We start from the raw sequence: 19933 nt of genomic DNA, 5'->3' as shown, positions 1-19933 counted from the left end.
AACACTAAGACCTCAAATAAACACTTTCCCAAAGAAGAGATAAAACTGGTTAATAAATATTAATATCACTAATAATCAAGAAAATGCAAATGAAGTTTTATTTTGTTTCTCCTTAAAGACTGATGTTTTTAAAAAACAAGCCTCGGCTGCAAAGGCGAGAAGAAGTGCGTGCTGCAGACGTAGCTCAGGGGAGTGCACATTAGCACAGCTCTTCAGAAGGCAAGGCAAAAATGTATAGAATCCTACCGATATTCATATCCTGTAAGTCAATCATTTTATTTCTGGGAATGTGTCACAGGGAAATAGTAACAAATGTGCAAAATGCCTTATTTATAAAGATATTCGCTATAATTATTATTATTACAAAAAATGGAAATGATGAGTCCAACAACGGGAGAATGAACTGAGCCAAGTGTTATGCTGCCACTTAAATATGTGATATGTGAGTTATACTTCAATAAACCTTTTTAAAACAGTAAGTTCAGCTAGACCATGTAATAATGAAAACTGGTTATGTTCTTATAACTTAAAATGTATGATTTATATAAATATGTACTGCCCAGGCTGGAGAGGCTCATCACGATGAACCACATTCAGTCGAGTGCCGGCCTGCGAACCAAAGGGTCACTGGTTTGATTCCCAGTCAGGGCACATGCCTGGGTTGCCGGCTAGGTCCCCAGTGGGGCGCATGAGAGGCAACCACACACTGGTGTTTCTCTCCCTCTCTTTTTTCCTGTTTCCCTCTAAAAATAAACATAAATAAAATCTTTAAAATATATATATAAACAAATATGTACTTACCATTATGAAAATAAAAGCAGCAGCCAACAATTACTGAATACTTACCAAATGCCAAGCCCTACACTCCGGCCCTTCCATGTTATCATTGTTTTCATCATTATCAGGGCCATTTTAGAAGGGTGGATGGCCCAGGGCCCCTTAGCAACTATGAGGCCGGCCCAAAACAAATAACATTTTAAAGAAGCACTTGTATACAAATTTTCATAGTCCCCTTGAGAACGTTAAGAAATGGTTTTTGAAACTGAATTTTAATATTTCAGAAAAGAAAGTAACAGTGGCCCTGACCAACCCCTCCCTCCACCCCCTCCCTCCACCCATGTTCTGACTGTGGGTGGAGGGAGCCAGTGGGTCAGGGCCACTAGAGCAGCCACCCTCGATAACCCAACCAAAAGAAAAGCTTGATTATTATTGTTACGTTTACGGAGACTTTATTATGAGAGGGTCACATTAGACATATTGTCAATTATCTCTTCATCCTCATAACAACCCTATGGATAAACATTACTATGAAATCTCTAGTTTTTAAAGAAGAGAAAACTGAAGCTTAGTGAGATTGTTATATTCACAAAGCTAATATGAGGCTAAACTGGAACTAAAATCCTAATCGGACAGCAAAAGCCATGTTCGTAGCTATAATGTTGTATTGGAAAACATGTACAGTAATTTATATGTAATAACAAAACAAAAAGACAGGTGGGTAGGAGATGCCAACATATGTCTTTGGTTGTTAGACTTAGAATGACTTTTTCCTCCTTTCCCCCCCTATTTTACCAAGTTTCTTCAATCAGTATATATTATTGTCATAATGAAAAAATTATGTTACATAATGAGAAATAAAGTTAAAGAGGAAAAGAACTTGGAAAAATACTTTAAATGACAAATAAATTGTACTGTTAATATATAAAGGGCTTACCCATTCTTCTTTAAGACCAGCAATCAGTATACCTCAAAATTAAACCAGTAAATTATGAGAATGATGTCTTTAATCACAGCTAGAAGAACGCAAACATAATGAAGGCTGGAGAGAAAAGTAGTTGAGGTCTAATCAAAAGGGATAACAGTCAGGGATAGGTGTGAATGGAGCTGGAAGTCTCCAAAGACAAAAGCTTCAGGGTTTATTCTTTCCCCTACGGCTTCCAGTTCACCAAAGTTCCCTGGGCATTTTAGAATCTTACCAAGATTACATCAGGACACTCCAACTTCCCCTATTACTTTGGAAAAGGGGGAAGTCAGATGAGAAATTGAGCCCTGTTTCATAAGAAGAGATCTAGAAGGAAAATTAAGATTTTGCTGAACACTAGAAAAGGTACACTGGGAAGAAAGAGGGATTTATTTCATCAGGATTTTCCCAGAGGCAAGATTAACAATCCCCAAAACCACTCTAAATAACATACTGTTCCCAGAATGAGAAATTTTCATGTCTGTTTTCACTCAGTTTTAGTTTCTAGGCCCCCTCCCTTGGTCCCTCCTTCCCCGCTGGCCTTCAAAGCCCAGTTCCAATGTTACTTCCTCAGTGTAAGTGTCCCTGTTTTACTATATACTTGGGAGACTGATTATTTTCTTGATATCACCATGCACACCTTTAATTCAAATCAACAAATATGTACTGAGTCATTAGATGTGTAACATCTGCCCTGGCTGGTGTGGCTCAGTGGATTGAGCGCCTGCCTGAGAACCAAAGGGCCGCTGGTTCAATCCCCAGTCAGGGCACATCCCTGGGTTGAGGGCTAGGTGCCTGGTTGGGGGCCTGCAAAAGGCAATCGATTGATGTTTCTCTCGCACATCAATGTTTCTCTCCCTCTCTTTCTCCCTCCTTTCCCCCTCTCTCTAAAAAATAAATCAAATATATTTTTTAAAATGTATTAAAGCAGGAAATACAGAAGAGAAGTTAGACCTAAGCTTAAAATTCCGTAAGTGCTACAAGTATAAAGGACAGAAGATGGGCACTTAACTTTGCCTTAGTCAACTTGACAGTTGTTAGCTGATAAATTCCAGAGGAAATGACTCCTAAACTGAGTAATGAAGAACTAAACAATGGGTATGTATAAAACAGTGGGCTAGGAAGAGAAAAAAGATTTTCAAGAATTGGGAACAGGAATGGGCAAACACAGAGGAAAAAGCTGTTTGAGAATGTAAAACACAATGTCAAAGGACTTCATAAATGGAGCTAAAAAAAGCACCTATTTCATAAGGATTTTTAAAAATTAAATGAGTTAATAAATATAATGAATTAAAAGTGCTATACATAGGAGGTACTATAAAAATCTATAAACAAAACTAAAAAAACAAACTTGGAAAAAAATTTACACCTATATGGCAAAGAGTCACTATTCTTAACATGTAAGGAATTCTTAGAAATAAGCAAGAGATGGACGTGCCAACGGTGTGAGGAAAGTGCCCCCTTCTCCCGTTAGGTTTCGGCACTTCCTGCAGGCAGAGACGGAATGCTGCACGTGCGTTCCCAGTCTGCATCACTCTCGGCAAATTCCATTAATCTCGAAATTCTCACTTATATTCACCGGAAGTATTTTATACTCACTAAATGTTACATAAGTTGTGAGATGTATTAACTTGACCTACTTAATTCTTATATTTATGCGGTCAAGTGTGCAGGAGGAACAGGGTGGTAAGAATGGTCCAAATAACTATGTCAACCTGTTTAACCAAAAAGAAATGATAAAGCAACAATTATCAGTGTCCTCCAAACTAGAGCTAATCCAGTGTCAGAGCTAATCCTGCTAGGTCGTTACTTATGCAGGATCTGAAATTTGACATAGCAGACTATTTTTTCCCATTATCAACCTCACACTAGGCAAGTACTCTCCCCAATAAGTGGAAGTTATTTAAGCACCTAGATTCTAAGACTTTGAAAAGATAATCCCAAACCATAGGTTTTGTTTTGTGTTTTTGTTTGTTTGTTCTTGAGAGAACTCTTCCTTCTTTAGGCTGTTTTTGGTGCCTCCACCCCCAAATTAGGGGGATTAAAAGGCAGATTTGTTGTTCAGAGATAATATTGTGGGTCAGAAGGAATTCCAGTGAAGATGGTGGCATAGGCAGACATGGCTCGCCTCACACAACCACAACAAAATTACAACTAAAATACAGAACCACCAGCACTCAGAACCAACAGAAACTGAGTTAAGTGCAAGTCTGTGAACTATGGAATTAAAGAAACCACTGCCATCCACACTGAGCCTTCAGACTGGTGCCATATCTGAGACTCCACCCACCTGGCTAACAGTGTTTGACCCATCTTGGAAATCCCCAGAGACCCCACCGAATTTATGGGCCCACCCAAGCTGCTTTTAAGTATGAATGGTGAGTCCTGGTTCCTGCCTCATAGGGTCCTAAATCCTCTCAAACAAGCAGCAGCTGGCCTCAGTGAGCCCCAGGCATGGTACTAGCAGCAGCCAGCCTAGATTGACAATTTAGCTTCCCCTGGGAATCTCCAAGCCCAGCACAAGTAGCAGCCAACTCAGATTGCTTTGTAACCTAGGCAGGGTTACAAAGGCAAAACCAGGCAAAACACAGGTGGGAGCTGATCTTGGCCTGAAACACCTGGGAAACTCCAGGGCCAGCGTACCCAGTGGACAGCTACAGACCACGTAGGAGTACTACCACCCTGCCCAAGCACAGCTGATCCTCCATGGAGGGCAGAGGTTGGAGGCTGGTGGTCAGTGGTCACAGGCAATCCTTGCAGCTGATTGGCCTGGGTAAACCCCTCCCACTGATCTGCCAACAGCAACCAAGGCTCAACTACAAGGGGAGGGTGTACTCTGCCCACACAAAGGGTGCAGCTCGAGTACACAGCTTGGGTGATAGGGGAGGCTGTGCCACTGGACCATACAGGACACCTACGACATTAGGCCACACTACCAAGACCTCTAAGACATGGAGTCATAGCAGCTCTGCCTAATACATAGAAACAAACACAGGGAGGCTGCCAAAATGAGGAAACAAAGAAACATGCCCCAAATGCAAGAAAAGATCAAAACTCCAGAAAAAGGGCTAAATGAAATGGAGATAGGCAATCTATCAGATGCAGAGTTCAAAACTGTTTATAAGGATGCTCAAGGAACTTAGTGAGGACCTTAACAGCATAGCATAAAAAAAGATCCAGTCAGAAATGAAGGATACACTAATTGAAATAAGTAACAATTTATAGAGAGACAACAGTAGAGTGGATGAAGCTGAGAATCAAATCAATGATTTAGAACATAAGGAAGCAAAAAAAAAACCACCAATCAGACCAAGAAGAAAAGAGAACCCCAAAAAACGAGGACAGTGTAAGCAACCTGCGGAACAACTTTAAGCAATCCAACATTCGCTTCATAGGGGTGCCAGAAGGAGAAGAGGAAGATCAAGAAACTGGAAATCTATTTGAAAAAATAATTCAAGAAAAGTTTCCTAATTTGGTGAAGGAAATAGACATGCAAGTCCAGGAAGCACAGAGAGTTCCAAGCAAGATGGATGCAAAGAGGCCCACCCCAAGACACATCATAATTAAAAAGCCAAAAAGAGATGGGAGGGAGGTGTAGGGGAATGGGTGAAAATAGAGGGGAGTAAGAAGTACAAATAGGTAGTTACAGAATAGCCATGGGGATGTAAAGTGCAGTATAGGAAAGGGAGTAGTCAAAGAAATTACACACATGACTCTTGGACATGAACAAGGGTATGGGGATTGCCTGAGGGGAAGGTAGTTGCCAGGTGGAGGGGGCCGAATGGGGAAAAAATCAAGACAACTGTAATAGCATAATCAATAAAATATAATTTAAAAAAAAGATTGTGGGTCAGTTCTTCTACTCTTTTCAACCTTCATATATGGATTGTTTTGAAGCTAAGATTAAAATTTAAGGGCAAAAAGACTAATTTCTTTACCTTTCCTAAGTTAAAAAAGACAGAAAAAAAGGAGTAGGCTAGTTTAATTTGAAATATGTCACTGAAGCAAGTTGGAATAATAATAGGTATTATTTCTTAAGTAATATATTAAGCAGTAGTCACTGTGCTGAGCACTTAATATTACGTATGACGATACTATGACCTAAGTACTATTACTATCATCTCCACTTTACGGATGAGGAAACAAGCGTACAGAGTTAAAATAAGGATTGTATGACCATTTGGTGTTGGATCTGGGAGCTTGAAAGTCTGTACCCTTATCTACTATAGTAACGATGAAGATAAAATTTTTATTAAACCACATATACTTTTCTAAAATGAATAAGCATTAGTGAAGAAAATGATCTAGAAAATATAAAAGTTGCTTAAATGATACAAGTTAAATGTCTACCATCTGGTAATACATCCCTACGCGTCTACCATAACCACTGCTGAATACCTCCACAAGTAAATAAATCATTCAGAGTCTTGATATAGCTGAGAAATTACTTTGAAGTGAATTTCTCAAAATAATACTACCCATTTGCAAATGAAATATGTTGTCCTCCTGGTGTTGTAAAAATACATTATTTTTTGATGCATTCACTGTCCTATTTTTGCTCTGTTTCCTCCCCTCCTCCCCTACTTCCTCTCTGCCTTCAGATCCTTGAGACCAGTTCAGTTCCTCCTTCTCAAGAATACCTACAGGCACTCCGACCAACAGGGCTCTAACATCAGTCACAGTGCTCTGTGGTTATAGGACGGTATCAAGTCACAAACTAACTCAAGTAAAAAATACAGCATTTCTCCCGCATCTTCATTTCTAGATCTATTCATTTACACAATTCTAAACATCTTCCTACTTCATACTTGGAATCCTACCTCCAACAATTAGTACACTGAAAGAGTCTACCTTTTTTTTAGCCTTTTTCCAAAAACAGTTATTCCACAAAATTTTCCATAAATAAGGTATTAAATATTAAAAAGATCAGAATAAAAATAAACAAGCAAATGCACTGTTAGATGGTAATAAGAATATCACATTTTAGTAATGGAATTATTCTGAATAATTTTTGAAACTTGTTAGTATAAATGCTTTATAAGTAAATACGGTATATAAAAATGCTAATTACCTAATGGACTCATAGGTACTTTCATTCACTTATTCAACAAATATTTCTTGTATGCCCAAATAGGTTCTTTTAAAAAAACCTTCTGAACTAAGATGAGTGGGCCAGATAAACTGCACAGGTGCTGAAGTTGGAAGGATCTTGGTTTGAAACCTGGCTCAGAGACCTGGAGTAGTCAGCTACCCTGCAGGTTAACGTTTCACTTATCTATCTGATGGGAGGAAAATAACTAGTCCCCGTCCTTGTGAGCTTTAAATGACTGTAAAACAGCACAGGGCCTACCATGCCGTAAGTGACAAGCATGGTAAATAGATCTCAAATACATACATACACAGTATATGTAAAATAAGTGACAGGCACGGCAAATATATTGCAATGCTGAAGAAAGTCGTTAAAGGAGATGGCCAATGAATATTCTGTCTTACTGGAGAGATGGGAATTTGTGAAACTTTATTTTAAAGATACATTATAAATAAAAATCCTAAGGTTATGTAAGACATTTTCCACTTTTTAAAAGAAAGCAATATTGAGTATAGAGGGTGAAATGACCGAACAATCAGGATGAGAAAGAAGGGAAAGAAGAGGCACAAAGAAAATCTGGAAAGCTGCCGAGTTTGGGTGATGGGGGTACAGTGGTTCTTTATACTATTCTACTTTTGTGAAGATGTGACATTTTAAAGTATAATTCCAATCCCAGAGCATGCCTTACACATTTCCTCAGATTCAAGAGAGCTCAGGACGATAGCCCTGAGATATGCTGAACTAACAATAGTACCTCCCTGCTCAATAATGCAGTGCAGGTCAAATTTTCTCAGACAATTCCACCTTTCATTATAAAGGTGAGCAAAAGGAATAATTACACGCATTAAAGAGTAATTAATGCTGCTCATTAACATGTTAAATCAGCAGTGTTGCACATTTTTTTCCATATCCTTCAAAAGCATGAAATTCTGCTTGTTCTTAAATGAAGCTTTTAAACAACAACTTCCACCTTGTACACTTTTTAAATTACAACGGCTATATGTCGATCGTATCTCAAAAAAGCTAGGGGGGAAAGAAATTACAAGGGAATCGTAGGCACAGCCAAAAAACCTAAAGATGTGCAGAGTTGCTACTATCTTTAAATTTTGAGGGCCATGATTATTAATTTATGTAAAGGTGATGTTTCTACATTGCGTTTAGGTTTTATCACTGATTAACAATACAAGAAACCTGCACAGGGGAGAGAGGCAAGAAATTTTCTTAAGAGGTTTAAGGAGCTTAACCTACAGAGCCTATGCTCCCTAAACTAAGCTGACTAAAAAAAGCACCTCGCCTATTTCTGGGTGAGCAAGTAAACACTAGTAACGAAATACAGCATTTAGTAAAGCAATCCTTTTTTATCTTCACCTTAATTCCTATCATAAGGTGGCTACCTCTATTAAAAATGTTCCTATTCCAAAATGAATACAAGCCTCAAATGAAGCACATGCCATCAGCAATCATTTAACGACAAAGCACAGCACCTTTCTACAGAAGGCAAAGCCATCTGTAGTTTCAGCCTCGGTTTACCCATTCACCACGCACATGCAGGTGTCTTTTAAAAAACAATAATTCGCAATAAACTTTACTGTGGTCTAAGAGGCTGCATCTCTCCGTGCTTCCTGTCTACCCTGGAAGTCAATAACGCTGACGTCAAATTGTAACATTTCCCAACTTTGGTTTTAGGCGAGCGGTGGACGCCGAGCATCCCCCTCGCCGGCCTCTCCGGACTCGGGCGACTTTGACGCGCCGGGATGCGGCTCACCTGACTCCGCACCAAGCAGTACCAAGAAGGGAAACTCATTCCGGGAAAAGAAAAATGGGTCCCCGAGCAACCGTGCGGATCTCTCCCGCCGTCACCCCAAAAGCGAGGGGGCCGTGCCCCGCCCCCGGCGGGCCCGCACCTGCCGGCAGAGGCCGCGGCCCGGGCTCGGCGACGAGGAGGGGCAGCCCGGCCCCGGCCCCACGGCGTCCCCTGGCCCCGGGGCGGGGGAAGGAATCTGGGGGCAGGAACCGGGACCGGAGGTTTCCGCCCGGCGCCGCCAAACCCGCCAGGGGCCTAGCTCGGGGGCCACCCCAGCTCCCGAGGTCGCGTCCGCGCGGCTCGCGGCGCGCCGCCCGCGCCAGCCCGGCGCGAGGAGCCCTCCGCGGCTGCAGCGGCTGCGCCCGCACCTGCCCCTCGCCCCGCCGCAGGCTGCAGCCGCTTCACCCACCTGGCGCCTCCGCCGCGCCTCCAGCACGTCGCAGCGCGGCCCCGCACCCCTCGGCACCGCGGGCGGACGTCGGGAGACCACGCTCGGCCGCCGCCGGGTCCGTCGCCGGGCCGCCGACAGCGAACCTGTTGCGCAGCGGGTCGCGGCCGCTCGCGCTCGCGGCGCCGCCTCAGCCCCACAACAACATGGCGGCCGCGGCCTCCGCAGGAAGCCGGGGGGCGGGGAGGTAGGCGACAGGCCTGGCAGCTGACTGTCGGCCGGCCCGCCCGCGGCCCCGCACCGACTCCCCACCCTCGCGGCCTCGCAGTTGCGCGGGGCAAGGCTCCTCACCCCCAGACACCGCGACCCCGTGGGTCTGGTCCTCTCCCCTGGAAGCCAGGACTCGCAGCCCGTCACGGAGCTGCCGCGACGACCCACCTGGCTCCACCTCCCCGAGGTGACTCGTCGAGGTTGGGTGGTGCGTTTCCTGCCGCGAGACCCCGAGGTTTGGGGAAGGGCCGAGCATCCGGCGCAGGCCCTGCTGCGCTCGGCCGGGTCTCTGTGGGGCCTTCTCACTCGCCGAGGCTTCTTTGCCGACCTGGGAGCCCGAGTCCCTGGGCGCGGGGGAGTGCGGCGGGGGTGGTCCATGCCACCCTAGCTCCTGGGTCCGCTACAGGTCTTCGGGTCTTCCCCGGGTACCCCAGGAAGGCCCACCGTACCCCATGCCATCCATCCAGCGTTCCTCACCTGCCTCCGTGCCGCACAGAAAAAGGCCCACAAGGTTGGGGCGTCCCTACCCCCGTCCGCGCTGGAGAGCAAACCCCCCACCCCATACTGGGCGGTAGGAACACCTTCGTCTCTCCCCCCACGGCCACTGCCTGCAGCCCTGCAGTGGCTGCACATCCTCCCCCACCCCGTGGCCGCCGGACAGCCCCTGGTCTCGCACAAAAGACCACATTTCAACTGCTGTCACCTCCCTACATGGCGGGCTTGCCCTTGCTCCTTCAGGAGAAAGGCTTTCTGTTATTGGGGTTACAGGAGGAGTTCCTACAGGCGTAACAAATGGGGTCCAAGACCCACGATTTCTGTTGGATTTTACAGGCAGAGTGGGGGCTGGCCCGGTGTTCAAAACTCAACTCTGGTGGCTTCTGTTGGTAAAGGAGACATGGGTGCAGGTCACATGATCCTGTGGCTTCTTCCATCCCTTAACCTGTTGGGGTAGGGGTAGGGGTAGGGAGCGCCGCTGGCCGGGGAGGGATGGCCCCGAAGTCCAGGCCTCTGGGAACTGGCCAATCAGCTCACGGGAGGAACTTAGCCAACGTGGATGACGAGGACGATACACAGGCTTTCCCCGCTCTCACACGCAGCGTTTTTCCTAACTCTTCGATTAGGACCTGACCAAGACCTGACAGACAGATCTGCGAAGCCTGACTCCTTCGTGTTAGTCTAGGAGGTCCCTCGTCTACGGGGACCAGTCTGCAAACAAGCCAGAAGTGCTGGCGATAGCCCTTGTGAGCACACGGTCTCATGCTCGCAGCAGACATCAGCAATTAATTGTGGTGCTTCCTCTTACAGCCCACACTCAAGAGTCTAAGCCTCCGAATTCTTCTCAACATAGTGCTCCAGAGAGTTGGACTTTTAGGTGAACCCAATTTTTTGTTGTTGTTTCTGATAGGCAGAGAGTCGGTCTCCATTTCCCTCCCATCATTTGATCAATGTCATTTGTGTGTCTGGGTTCTGGACTTGGTACAGTTCATTCTGAGTCCTCTTTCTGAAGGAGGTGTCAAATCATTGGTGGGACAAAAATGAAGTTTGTGGCAAAGAATGTTTATAAAGAAATAAAGAAAAAGCCCTGGCTGGTGTAGCTCAGGGGACTGAGCCCGGGCCTGCAAACTAAAGGGTGGCTGGTTCAATTCCCAGTCCGGGCACATGCCGGGGTTGTGGGCCAGGTCTCCAGCAGGGGGTGCGCAGGAGGCAACCACACATTGATGTTTCCCTTTCTTTCTCCCTTCCTTCCCCTCTCCCTAAAAATAAATAAAATCTTTAAAGAAAAGAAAGAAAGAAAATTTTAAAGACTCTCTAAAATAAACCCAAAAGCTAACAACCTGTGATGGAAACTGGGTCCTGTATACAGTTAGGAGGCTATGGTATCCTAAGCACCGAAGCAACTATAGTCCAGGGTTTCTTTCAGAACTTTAAGGCCAGTTTGTCCATCCTGTCTTTTCAATATTTATGATTCACATAGGTGATACATCCACCAACCTAGTCCTTTGACTTCCTCTTTTCACAGGGAAGACTTGGGAATTCACCTCTCTTCTTAGTTTTTCCCAAAGTCCACCACTTCTTGCTGTTCTCTGGCACAACTGGAGATACCTGGGGGAACCAAGTCCTACTTAAGACAGGTAGACATACCTATCAAGTCTGAAGAAGACTAGAAGTTACTGTAGGATGACGAGGTTGAGAGGCCAGTGAGGGGTCTAGGTATGTTACGTTTCTCTTCCCCTATTCCTGCCACAGTTTGGGCGAGATTCATAGGCCTGCTGCTGGTAACCTGCCTTTGCCATGGGAGCATTTCATTGCAGTCTGCTTTCCTTCCCTGCACTGACCATCCCCTGTCCCCAGACATACATATCCTTTGTTCTGCCATTCTCCCTTAGTTTTCTTCACCCAATTCCTACGCAGTCTGCCCTCTATGTAATATGTTGTTTTCTCATGCCGCTTTCAAGATTTGCACTTCATCTTTGGCTTTCAATAATTTGACTATTATGATGTACATCAGCATGGACTTTTTTTAAAACATTGGTTTTTAGAGAGGGAGAGAGAAGGAGAAACATCAATTTTAGGTTGTTCCACTTATTCATGCATTCAGTGATTGGTTTGTGAATGTGCCCTGACCGTGGATCAAACCTGCAACCTTGGCTTATCAGGTTGACACTCTCATTAACTGAGCTACCTGGCCAGGGCCAGCATGGACTTTTTTGTATTCTGTTTGGTGTTCATTTACAATCTTGTATCTCTACATTTGTCTTTCTTCAAATTAAGAAAAATCTTAGCCATTATTTTTAAAGTACTTCTGCCCCATTCTCTCATCTCCTCTGGCATTCCAATTACAATGTAAGTTTTTTTTAGCTTCTAAATTTATTAAATTTATTTTTTATTTATTTTTAAAATTTATTTTTAACTACAGCTGACATACAATATTGTATTAGTTTCAGATGTACAACATAGTGATTTTAAAAAAACATAGTGATTAGACATTTATATACTTTACAAAGTGATCAATCTGGTAAGACTTGTACCCATCTGAAATCATGCATAGTTATTACGAGACTATTGACTGTGTTCCCTATGCTGTACTTTACATCCCCACGACTCCTTTTATAACTGGCGGTTTGTGTTTCTTAATCCCTTTCACTTTTTTCACCCATTTCCCCAGCGCCTGTCCCACCTGCAACCATCAATTTGTTCTCGAAAACAATGAGTTTGTTCGCTTATTTTGGTTTTTAGATTCCACATATAAGTTAAATCATACAATATTCATCATTCTCTGACTTCTTTCACTCAGAGTAATACCCTCTAGGTCTATCCATGCTGTCATAAACGGTAAGATTTCATTATTTTTTATGCCCTGGTAATATTCCATTATACACAAGGTCTATCCAGAAGGTATCCAGCCATGTAATATGAAAAATAGAGACATTTATTGAAGAAGATACAAGATACAAGAAACATTGTACATAGGACAATGATACCTCAGTCCCCTTCAAAGTAGGCACCTTGGGACCTCACACAGTTCTCCCAATTGCCATCAGTTGCCCCGTCGTATTTTCCTGAATCTCATCGACGGTCTGAAATCTCTTCCCTTTCAAAGGTGATTTTAGTTTGGGGAAAAGCCAGAAGTCACAGAGTGCCAATTCTGGGCTGTAGGGGGGCTGAGTCACCTGAGTGATTTGAAGTTTCACCAAAAAACTCTGCATGAGACAGATTCATGAGTGGGCCTGTTGTCATGATGAAGCTGCCAATCACCAGTTGCCCACAGCTGCAGCCTTTTAAATTATCTGAATAGTTTCCGTGGAGGAATGTTTGAGCTTAATGCAAAATTTGATGGAGAGTTGTTGCTCTACTCGCTCAGTCATTTTGGATGTGACAGCCACACAGCACACCTGCCCTCTCCACGGCATCTACCACCCCCACTGACTAGTACAGTGAAGTCGTCATTGTTCACACAGGCGCATTCCAGTCCACTCTCCTTGGCTGCCAGGTTACATTATGTCGCACAAACCGTCCTCATTGTGTTAACAATGGCTGGACTTTTTCCAGACTTGGTATGTGCCACAATTTCTTCACTACTCGTCTATTGATGAATACACAGGATACTTCCATACCCTTGCTATTGTAAATAATGCTGCAGTGAACACAGAGGTGTATATATCTTTTCAAGTCAGTGTTTTGGTTTTCTTTGGATAAATACCCAGAAATGGAATTGATAGGTCACATGGTAGTTCTAGTTTTAATTTTCTTGAGGAACCTCCGTACTGTTTTCCCAAGTACCTGTATCAATTTATAATCCCGCTAACAGTGCAAGAGGGTTTCCTTTTCTTATTTGTTGATTTATTGATGATCATCTTTCTGACAGGTGTGAGGAGATATCACATTAAGGTTTTAATTTGATTTCCCTGATGAGTAGTGATGTTGAGTGTCTTTTCGTATGTCTGGTGGCCTTACATGTATGTTTAGCTGCTTGATATCATCCGGGGTTTATGTTAAATGTGCTCTACCAGTGTATGTGCTCCATCACTGAACACCCGAAAAAGCCGGCCCTCCTGGCCCTCAGGGCATCTGGAGTAGCGAGTGGTGGGGATCCAAAGCTGTGCCCCGTTTACCTTCCAACTTTGTAGGAGTGAATCAGCCTCTACTGTCAGCAACTGTGCTTTCCAGACAGAGTATCTCTTCTATTCTGTAGACAATAACACAAACTTACAGTCTCTCCATACCACCCGTAAACACACACACACACACACACACACACACACATACACTGTCCCACTGATGCCATCCCTTCTGAGAAATAGATGCAAAGTGAGGTTTTCCCCTTTTTCAGTTTCTTTTTCTTCTCAAAACTCACATAGAAGAACTAAATAACAAAATAACTGTGGAAAAGAACTGTGCATAAAGAACTAAAGTCAAAGTCAATGTGGAAAACCAAGCTTAGGCTGCCTTAGTATTTGACCTTAGGAGCAGACCAAAAGCAGGCCCGGGCTGGGTTGGGAGGTCAGGAAAGGCTTGAGGCTTCATTTGACATGTGTTTGCTGATTCATAATTTGATATTAGTTTTCATTCAGTAAGTAGTTATGAAGAGCCTATTATGTTCCGGCTACTGGAAATAAGGAGTTAGCAAGGAATTATCACTAGTGGGAAGCAGGTGAGACTCAATTCAGAGCCAAATATGGCCAACAGGGTAAATATGTTCCGCTGCTCTTTTCTCAGCTTATTGAACTCGCACACCCTGTTTGGAGACCGTGGGCAGATGAGAAACAGAGGAGAGGAAAAAGGAGTGACTTAGAAGAAAGAGGAGGGAAGGGAAATTCCCTAAGATGGAGGAAGGAGTGTTCTCATTATTAGGCCACTTGTGGCAGGCAAAACTTGAGACTCTGGCTGAAGGCCTGAGACACCGGAAAGGCAGTAGCAGGCAAGCTAGAGGGGAAGTTAGCCCAGACTTGGCCCTGGGCCACCATTGCAGGGTGGAGCCAAAGGCCCTGGACAACAGGACATGCTCATTCATGACTAAAGCACCAGGGGCTTCCAGTCTGGCAGGTGTAGCTCAGCGAGAGAGAATCCAGCCTGAATGCAAGAGTCAGACTGCTTCCTGTCTGGCAGATTTGCTCAGCTGTCTGTTTAGTTTATTGCTGTCTCCAGCACAAACTTGGAGTGATACGGGTTCCCTTGTTGTATGTAATAACCTAACTAATATTTATTTGGCATTTTGCACTTGACAGACTAATTTTGTTATTTAATTCTCACAACAATCCTGGGAAGCAGGGTAAAGTTCTGTTTGTGATCATCAAATTTTGGTTGGTACAAAGAAAAAGAGGTAAAAGGTGTCAGCCTGGTGCTGAGAATTTTCCCATGCCAAGTTGTTTTGATTTACTTTTCCCCTTTTAATAGAGAAATACAGGCCATACTATTCTGGGTTCAAATAGCAACTATGTTTTAGTTTAAACTATACAGTGAATCAGATCATTTTGTACAGCTTGGCCCGGTCTAGCCGGACAAACATTTTTATTTCCAGTATTGCAAGTTTCTTCTCCCTAAGTAAGATATCTTGAGCCAATAAATCGTAAGAAGGATAACTGCCCCTACCCTCACTTCTACCCCGACTCTTGGGAGAGAGAGATGGAGTAGCCTTCTATGCTCTGCTGCCAGAGCACTAGGAGAGGGTAGACCCGGGCAAGCGGGAGGCCACATTTTGCTTGTTTAGATTATATGTTTGAAACTGTCTTGACTTCCCAAGAACAAGATGAACATCTAAAAATTAGAGCAATGAAATCACTGCCCAAATGGGGTCAGCAACCACAAGTTGTTTGCCATCCTCATTTACCTTTGGAATGACCGACCAGACCAAGAGAATTTTCTGCCTTGGGACTGAGTTGGAGGTTGGGGGTGGGTGCTTGGTGCTATTTGCCATTTCTGTTTTTTTTTCCCTTTTGTGTTGTGTATCCAATAAATAGACCTGTTTTTGTTTTCTAGTACCCGTAATTTAAAAGTACTTAATTCAGTAGAACCACATAGAAGGTCAAGAGAAAACAAAAATAGACTGCTTGCAAATTAATTTAACCTCAGAAGCTGTTCCTCAACAGGTAGATAGTTTTGGCTTTTTTTCATAAATAAAAAAACTACAGGACTTGAACGAAGCCATTCAGCCGCAAGTGCTGAGAATGGCTAGTATCCAGTCTTCCCAACCCATCACCACCACCACGGTTTGCTGAGTACTCCAAGCACTCATCTCTGTATAGTCTCTTATCCTTAAGGTAACAGCGTATGGCAGGTATTCAAACCTCATTTCACAGATGAAGAAACTGAAGTTTAGAAAAACCATTTTTCCACAGTCACATATTTAGAAAGTAGAAGGGCTAGAATTTGACTCTTGATTTCTATGACTATCTAGTCCATGCTCTTTCGTTCTACAGTTAACTCCTCTCACTATATTACAGCATCAATAATTTCTTAGTTTTTGTATTAAATATGCATAAGTAAAGGCTTCCAAAATAATTTATCTTGGAAGAACAGTTACCCAATATATAAAGATGCAAAATAGTAGGTCAAGTTCTACTCCCTAGTCAGACACACTGTGTGATCCTCCTGGGTCTTTCGACTGCTCCTCCTCACGCAGTGCACGCCCCTGTTCTCTGCGCTGGCCGTGGGTTTCTACGGTGCCACTTACACGGCCTCGTTAGATTCCTTCAAGAGTCTGTCATATAAATAAGTAACTCTTGAGAGAAGAGAATCCACGTGCTTGTTTGAAGAGGAATGGCAGCAAGGGCCGTAAAGATGCACACTGAGTCTGACCAATGTGAGCCATGATAACAAGTTAAATAAACACCTTCCATTCATGACCAGCCACACTGACCCAGGGTATTTTGGTAAGGTCAGATTATTCGAAATACTTAGAAAAGCTTCACTACATTCCAAATAGGCAATTTAAGGAAAATAAAATCTTCTTAATGTCTGTGTCTGATTTTCAGTTCTGTGAAATGATCTTATCTGATTACGGATCATTTTTTCTTCATCACTGAAGTATAATTTGCAGGTGGTAAAGTACACACACCATAACTTTGCCAGCTTCTAGATTTTATGTAAGTAGAAGCATATACCCATCTGTGCTTGGCTTCTTTTGCTCCATGTTGTAGACAGTCCATTTTGAAGCAACGGAATTTTTATCACATTTTGAAATAGTCTTCCTAGAATTTACTCATTTGTGGGAGGAGAAATTTTAAAAGGTTTCACATTAAATCTTTTTTTTAAATTCTCACCAGAAGACATTTTTTCTTTGCTTTTAGAGAGAGAGGTAGGGAGAGAGGGAGGAAAACATTGTTTGTTTGCCTCCTGTACGAACCCACGACCTACGTATGTGTCCTGACCGGGGATCAAACCCAGAACCCTTCAGTTTACAGGACGGCACTTCAACCAACTGAGCCACACTGGCCAGGGCCAGACTAAGTTTTTGGAAAAGATTGCTTGTCGCCTTCTCGGGGGTCATGATGGCAGCAAGATGGCGCCTGCCAGCAGGGTCATTCGGGTAGTCAGGCCACATACTCTATTAATAAGGCTCCCAAACAGAAGAGACCACCCTAAACCCATTGTATCAGAAGTTCTGAGGTCAGCAGGACTACCCTCTCACACTTCCTCAATTTCACAGCATTTTAAGGGAAATAAATCGCCAGAATGGCTGATGCATCAGGTCCACCCGACACTGCAGAAATAATAGAAACATTACCTCAGAAATATAGAAAGAAACCTATGTCTCAAGAAGAAACTGAATTTATCCAACATGGAGGTCCAGAATAATCACTGACAATGGCTTCTGTTATTATCAGACAAAAGAATATTCTTTACAATAAAGGACTTCCAAAATGACAACTGAGTTGTTTATGTTAAGCAACTTTAATAAATGTGTTGTAAACAGAAAAAATCTATATAGAAAATTTAGATGGACACTTATATCTCATAATTTATATATCTGGTCAGCTTCTCCACAAGCTTACCTAATTGTTTATGTACCTTATGCTTATTAAAGTACACATTTAAAAAAATTAATCAAATTCCTTTCTATTATCTCATTTTCATCAAAAAGTACTTAATGATGACTTCTGGTCAAGATGGAGGCATAGGTAAACACGGCTCACCTCCTCGCACAACCACATCAAAATTGCAACTAAGATATAGAACAACCATCACTCAGATACTGAATTGAATGGAAGTCTGACAACTATGGAATCAGAGAAACAACATCCATCCAGACTTGTTGGAGGGGTGGAGATGTGGAATGTGCTGCTCCCACATCCACATATGGTGAATGAAAATTCAGGAGGGTTATCTCAGGAGTGAGGAGTCTCAGCCCAGGGTTCAGTGCCAGGAAGATAAGTCCTTATAACTTCTGTCTGCAAAAACCAGTGGGGATTGAGTTAGTGGAAGAAACTTCTGGGATACCAAGCAGTTCCTCTTAAAGAACCTACAAATTGACTTGCTCAGACTCACTTCCTCTGTGCTCCAACACCAGGGTAGTTTGAAAAGCACCCTGGGAGAATACAAGGAGAAACTGAAGTGTCTGGCATCAAGGTGAGAGCTAGGAGCAGCTTTCTCTCAGACAGAAAGGCAGGCAGAAGCTAATGTCCTTTTCTGAACCCTCCCCCCATGGAACCACAGAGTCACAGAGCCAACAGGCTGGTGTCATATCCGAGACTCCATCAACCTGGCTAACACTGTTTGCCCCACCCTGGAGATCCCCAGAGACTCCATCCAACTCAACTTATGGGCCTACCCAGGCTGTTAACAGAGACTTTTCCATATGAATGACTGGTTTGGCTTATGTTTCACAACTTCCTAAATCCTCTCAAACAAGCAGCAGCTGGCCTCAGTGAGCCCCAGGCATGGTACTAGCAGCAGCCAGCCTAGATTGACAATTTAGCTTCCCCTGGGAATCTCTAAGCCCAGCACAAGTAGCAGCCATCTCAGATTGCTTTATAGCTCAGGCAGGGTGGCCCCAGGCATAACACAGGTGGGGGCTGACTTTGGCCTGCACCACCTGGGAAACCCCAGAGCCTGCACACCCTGTGGGCAGCTACAGACCACATCGGAGCACCTCCACCCTGCCCAAGCACAGCTGATCCTCCATGGAGGGTGGAGGTTGGTTATCAGTGGTCTCAACCAGTCTTTGCAGCTGACTGGTCTGAGTAAATCCCTCCCATTGATCTGCCAACAGCAACCAAGGCTCAACTACAAGAAGAGGGAATACTCAGCCCACATGAAGGGCATACCTCGAGTACCCAGCTTGGGTGATAGGGGAGGCTGTGCCCTCCCCTGGACCCTACAGGACAACTACTACATTAGGCCACACTACCAAGACATGGAGTTAAAGCAGCTTTACCTAATACATAGAAACAAACACAGGGAGGCTGCCAAAACTAGTAGACAAAGAAAAATGGCCCAAATGACAAAACAGACTAAAACTCCAGAAAAAGAGCTAAACAAAATGGAGATAAGCAATCTATCAGATGCAGAGTTCAAAACTGGTTATAAGGATGCTCAAGGAACTTAATAAGGACCTCAGCAGCGTAAAAAAGATCCAGTCAGAAACAAAGGAAATACTAATTGAAATAAAGCACAATTTACAGAGAAACAACAGTAGAGTAGATGAAGCTGAGAATCAAATTAATAATTTGGAACATAAGGAAGCAAAAAACAACCATGCAGAACAACAAGAAAAAAAGAATCCAAAAAACAAGGGTAGTGTAAGCAGCCTCTGGGACAACATCAAGTGTTCTAACATTCGCATCACAGGGGTGCCAGAAGGAGATGAGAAAATTCAAGAAATTGGAAATACATTTGAAAAATAATGGAAGAAAAGTTTCCTAACCTGGTGAAGGAAATAGACATGCAAGTCCAGGAAACACATAGAGTCCCAAACAAGATGGATGCAAAGAGGCCCACCCCAAGACACATCTTAAGTAAAATGCCAAAGATTATAAAGAGGGAATCATAAAAGCAGCAAGAGAAAGGAAGTTAGTTACCTGCAGGAGGGTTCCTATAAGACTGTCAGCAGATTTCTCACTCTGCAGGCTAGAAGGGATTGGCAAGAAATATTCAAAGTCATGAAAAGCAGGGACTTGTAGTCAAGATTGCTCTACCCAGCAA

The 19933-nt window shown here is 43.5% G+C and overlaps 1 protein-coding gene across 6 annotated transcripts in view; it reads right to left on the bottom strand.

The window, feature by feature from the left end:
* Positions 1–9588, bottom strand: part of ITSN2 (intersectin 2) — a 116119-nt gene extending 106531 nt beyond the window's left edge. For 4 of the 6 annotated variants that reach the window (XM_053925822.2, XM_053925823.2, XM_053925824.1 and 1 more), the window contains exon 1: positions 9044–9182. The gene's annotated coding sequence lies outside the window, so the exon portion shown is untranslated. Of the gene's footprint in view, positions 1–9043; positions 9183–9373; positions 9421–9460 lie in introns of those variants that run through there. The other 2 variants (XM_045189205.3, XM_024552516.4) reach the window with 2 other exon arrangements.
* Positions 9589–19933: the final 10345 nt, after the last annotated feature.

The sequence above is a fragment of the Desmodus rotundus genome, chromosome 5 (assembly GCF_022682495.2).
Source record: "Desmodus rotundus isolate HL8 chromosome 5, HLdesRot8A.1, whole genome shotgun sequence".
Classification (NCBI taxonomy): domain Eukaryota; kingdom Metazoa; phylum Chordata; class Mammalia; order Chiroptera; family Phyllostomidae; genus Desmodus; species Desmodus rotundus.
This window is presented reverse-complemented; position numbering and strand designations above follow the sequence as displayed.